This window comes from Musa acuminata, chromosome BXJ2-2 (assembly GCF_036884655.1).
Source record: "Musa acuminata AAA Group cultivar baxijiao chromosome BXJ2-2, Cavendish_Baxijiao_AAA, whole genome shotgun sequence".
In the NCBI taxonomy this organism is placed as follows: Eukaryota; Viridiplantae; Streptophyta; class Magnoliopsida; order Zingiberales; family Musaceae; genus Musa; species Musa acuminata.
Window position 1 is genome coordinate 21,533,329 of NC_088339.1, and position 4,876 is coordinate 21,538,204.

The following is a 4,876-nucleotide window of genomic DNA, read 5'->3' on the forward strand; positions in this document are numbered from 1 at the left end:
AATAGCTTCCATAAGCAACGCCACCTATCCCCTTGAGCTACAGATCCACTACTAGAAGGAGCAAGGAACCTGTAAGCAGCTTTCGTAGAAATAATCTTGTTAATATCTGACTTCCATAACCAACAATCATCACATAGGCCAAGAGATAACTCCACTCGACAAATCCTCGTAGCCAGCTTCTCTCCAATGGAGGAGTATAACTTATCTATATTCCCGGACAAGACATATCTAGATATCTAGATATTTGAACGAAAACTTCCACTCTTTAACCCTGAAGCAATCACACACATCCACACGACGAAATCAGATCCACACGACGAATTCTCCTATCACCCTTGAAGAAATGGGTTGGTTGACTATTGACTAGATATGCAAAAGAAGGAGATAAAATATAAGTATGAACCCAAGAGATATATTTCTATGGAAAACGAGCCAATTGCATGATGTGAAGAATAGTCATCCAAGAGATCTTATCATAAACATTTTCAGTATGTAGCTTATTGATAATAAAGGGGTTTATACCTCTAGAACTGAACAAAAAATGAGAAATATCCTAACCAATCATAATATTATCATGAATAGAGTACCCAAGGATAAATGTAGACTATTCACAAGAAATGAGAAAATCCAAATAAAACTTTATACAATTGGCCAAGACTTTAGTAAGGATATGATAATTAAAATTACACAAATAAATAGGTCAAAAGTTCTTGATATCTCTAGGTTTTTCATTTTAGGAATAAAAATAATAAAATTCTTTGTTCAAGAAGGATAGCAAAATCATAAAAAGATTAAAAGGTTTGAACAAAAGAATCATATAATATCCTAATAAAAGTGATAGAACTCATCATAAACCCATCCGAACCTTGGGATTTCCTCAATCCTAACGAAACAAGAGCATCTCAAATCTCACATTTGCTAAAAGGCTAAGTCAAATGATTCACATCCTCCTCAAATGGGGCCCCAAGTGGGTTAAATTGGAAACTGATGCATCAAAGGAGTATGGTTCATTCCTGAAGAGGTTCAAGTAAAAAGAAACAAATTCATTTCTAACAAGCATAGCATCAATGATGACAGAAGATCCAGAAAAGATGTAATATATAAAATTATTCATCCTATAAATAGAGACTAGAGCTTGATAATTCTAATATTAGAATCTCCTTTTGTGATCCACTTAGACGAAGCACAACACTCTTCCAGTAGAGATAGGACAACTATACATCCTTAGCCTCATTCATCCCCACCTCAACCTCTCTACCTTTTAAGAGAGCAATCTCCTATTGGGTAGGCAATTGTATCGTTAATCTTATCCAAGTAATTTTTGTTTCAAAAAGAAAGAGACCCCTAAGTTTATAAAGATAGGAGAACCCATCAATCGGGGATTGGGAAGGAACCCCTGAGTCCCAAATACTTTAAACTATATCCTTAACCTCATTATATTTAAACCGGTGGAACTTAAATAAAGAGGGAGGCTTGAGACGACCTATCATATTTAAAAATAAAGGATAATTATCCAAGATAACTCTAGGGAGGTGCTTGATGATAAATCTATCAAAAAACCTAAACCATTTATGATTGACAAACCCCTTATCTAAATAAACAAGGATACGAGCGCTACACCTATGGTTATTATACCAAGTAAATCTAGGACCTATAAAACCCAAATCAGATAAAACAAATAAAAAAGAAATTGATTGAAATGTCGAACCGTAAAACATAATGTAAAAGAATAGTCACTTAATTTATTCTTAGCATCCAATATATAATTACAATCCCCCAACACAAACACAAGCCACGAAAAGCTATTCAAATTGATCAATGAAAAAAATCCTATAGAATATTATGGTTGAGAATAGAAATGTTAGTTTTTATCTAAAAAAAAAAAAAACAAGGATGAGAATTTCCAAATTGAACTATAATTTGTAAAACTTGAGAATGGATAGATAACTCCTGAGTTCTAATAATGGAGGAGTTCCATAATAATACTATACCACCCGAAGCCCTTATCACCGGAAATAGTTCAATCGCCTAGGAACATCCCAAGCATCTAGCCAGGCATTGCACCTGCTCCTCCGAGTGAGTCTCCTACAAAAATAGAAGATAAATATGATAAACACAAACATTGTATAGAACGTAGTCAATAATAAGTCTTCTTTATAATCCTCGATAGTTCTAAATGATAATATTCATAAGAAATAGGGAAAAAAAAAGTATAAAGATTTTCCAATAGAGAGAACACGATTGAGAGAAGATACCTCTTATTGGGGGGATCACAGACCATAACCTTGCCCACATGAAGGTCTCAACCATACTACCAAGGCATTAATCCGAGCTTTCACTTTCGACTATCTCCACACTTGTTCCTAGATAGGAGTAGAAGAAGAAGGTCCTTCCTTCACATCAACCACTCGAGAAGTAGTAGGAAAAGAAGGGGGAGGCATGTTGTCAAAAATATGCTGGGTCGCAGCTTCCATATCGCTAAAAATGACCACACCGTTCGCTTGCAAAGAAGTCTCCATCACCACTATAGGAACAAGAAGTATTTCTAAAGAAGAGATGACCCTCAAAGGGGTCCTAATGTCCTCATTCAATTCATTAGTCCTAACAGTTGAACCGGTTATGTCAGACCGCCTTGGATTCACGATTGTCCCCATCGCAGGTTCAACCGGTGTAGAGTTGACTCTACCACATCTTGTTAGACTTGTGCATGCCTACACAATAGGAGTCTCAAGATCATACTTAAGCACCTCTGATCGCATTGAACTCGTACCCAAATTTACAACTAAGGTAGACTCGAGTATAGTAACAAGTGCCTCCAAACTATTCTTAGCTTATAAGTCATTAACACCCTTATCAGATACTAGTATTAATATCTTTAGGCCATAAAATATTCACATGTTTTCAACATGAGATAACCAACGCCGACATTGATGTTGAGCGACAAATTCCTATCTCTGTATCTTCAGACCGCCTTGGATTCACATGTTCTGGCAAATTCTTATCTCTGTACCTTGATCCAAGATCCATAAACCTCTCATTTCAGTGGCGGTCGACCATCTTTTTCAAGGGCTAATAGTTTGCTAGTTCCTTAAGGGGTACCCCGGTTCCTAGGGATGCCATACCATGTTGGGGCACCACTAGATCTATTCTTCAACTTAGATGGACAATCGATCAATTTATGTCCAACATAAGACAATCCCTATTTCAGCATTCGAAAGGCAAATTGAGAAGCTAAATCCACATCGGTGAAGATTTTAAGGTTTCAATCAAACGATTGAAGTTGGGGTGCCATGGAAACAAATGAAGGAACTGGCCTCTCAAGGTCCACGGTCTAGAAGTCAGTTCATCTTCAAATTGAAATCGAAATAAGAAGAAACTATTTTGCATATCCATCATAAGTGGGGAAGCAATCCTCCATATCTTCGCTACATATTCTCTCGGAACCTGCAGTTGCGGAGGACCCCCCAAGGAACGACCATCAAGACTCAGAACCTATGGCTTACACCGATCAGAGGAACGTTTAATCTAGTTAAAAACATCGATCTCAAAAAAAGAGCCAACATCTTCCTCGTGCAGATGCCCAGTAAGCAAGGACACCCATGAAACCTTTTTACCATTACCAAAGGAGGTTGCTTGCACAGGAAGAACCGGACCAGCGTTGACCGGTGGGGTTGTCATCAAAAAGCCAATGAACCCAACTGTTGAAGATGTCCCCTCACCGCTCGATGCACCTGCTTTGTAAGGCAAAGGGCCGCCTTCCCGGTTGCCGGAGATTCTACAGACAGCACCGTGGTTTCAGAAGATAAAGGCTATGTCGAAGGAATGATTTTGAATTTCGGAGCTGGAAGAAGATAGGCCCTTCTAATCACATAGGAAGACGGAGAAGGTTTCCGGCCTCTCAGGGAGGAGGAGGGAGCTTTGGCCACGAGGGGATCCCCCCATCGGCCGATGAAGGGAAACTTTCTCTCTCTAATACTAAGAGTTTCTCACACTACTCTGTCCGCCTTCCAACGAGTCCTCCATAAATCGTCTCACACATAGCACAAAGCACTTCTTTGATTACTTCTACAATGAAACAACTGCTAATACACTCGTCCGCTTCCATCAGACACACACAGACTCAACTTCGCTTCGCACACATGCATGCATTTACGTCTACAAATAACAGAAACAAAGAGTAGCTGGAGTTTGCATCACATATTAGATTCGACTAAGTCTGGATAGGAGGCGTCGGCACAGCTGAAGAGCCAGGATGATCAGGCGCCGGCCCTGGCCTGTCACCGACACCCCCAGGAGACCAATACGAGCTGCGTCCTTGGTTCTTGATCGGAGACGGCGGTCCCGTCTTCGGTTGTCTTTCGCCCAGCTTTCTCCCACTCGTCCATTCGTCCGGATCACCTGCAGTAGCACAGCACAAGGATTAGCTCGAACGCTCACACATATGTAGCACAGCACGATCGTACCGTAATATATACCAGATGCGTGGAAGTCGAGGGAGATCAGGAGAGAGAGGAGGAGAAAGAGGCACACGGCCAGAACCTTTGCTGGAGATGAACCCATATTCTTGTACACCGATATGGCTGGCTGGCTTAGTGAGTATATAAGCAGAAGAATTTAGAAGATGGAGCGGTTCGCCGGTGGATGCATGCCCAACTTCTGCAATGAAGTTGGCTATACATCCACTAAAAATTGTTCGTCCTCGAGAAAAACAAGTATTTTATCGGAAGTTATTGGCACAGCTTTAAGTATTATATCCAGTGTCATCCATCCTTAGCCCCACGCCTACCCACCCACCCACCCACCCACAGGATCACTCAGGAGCACAAATAGATAATGGCCCGTGTATAAGTGGGCTCAGTAATAATGCAGACGATGC

At 40.3% G+C, this 4,876-nt stretch overlaps 1 long non-coding RNA gene across 1 annotated transcript; it reads right to left on the bottom strand.

Annotated features, from left to right (window-relative positions):
- Positions 1–4,038: 4,038 nt before the first annotated feature.
- LOC135605327 (uncharacterized) lies at positions 4,039–4,749 on the bottom strand. The gene is made up of 2 exons (XR_010484418.1): positions 4,476–4,749; positions 4,039–4,398 (listed from the first exon to the last, which is right to left on the bottom strand). It is a non-coding gene; the product is annotated as an uncharacterized LOC135605327 (long non-coding RNA).
- Between the last annotated feature and the right edge of the window lie 127 nt (positions 4,750–4,876).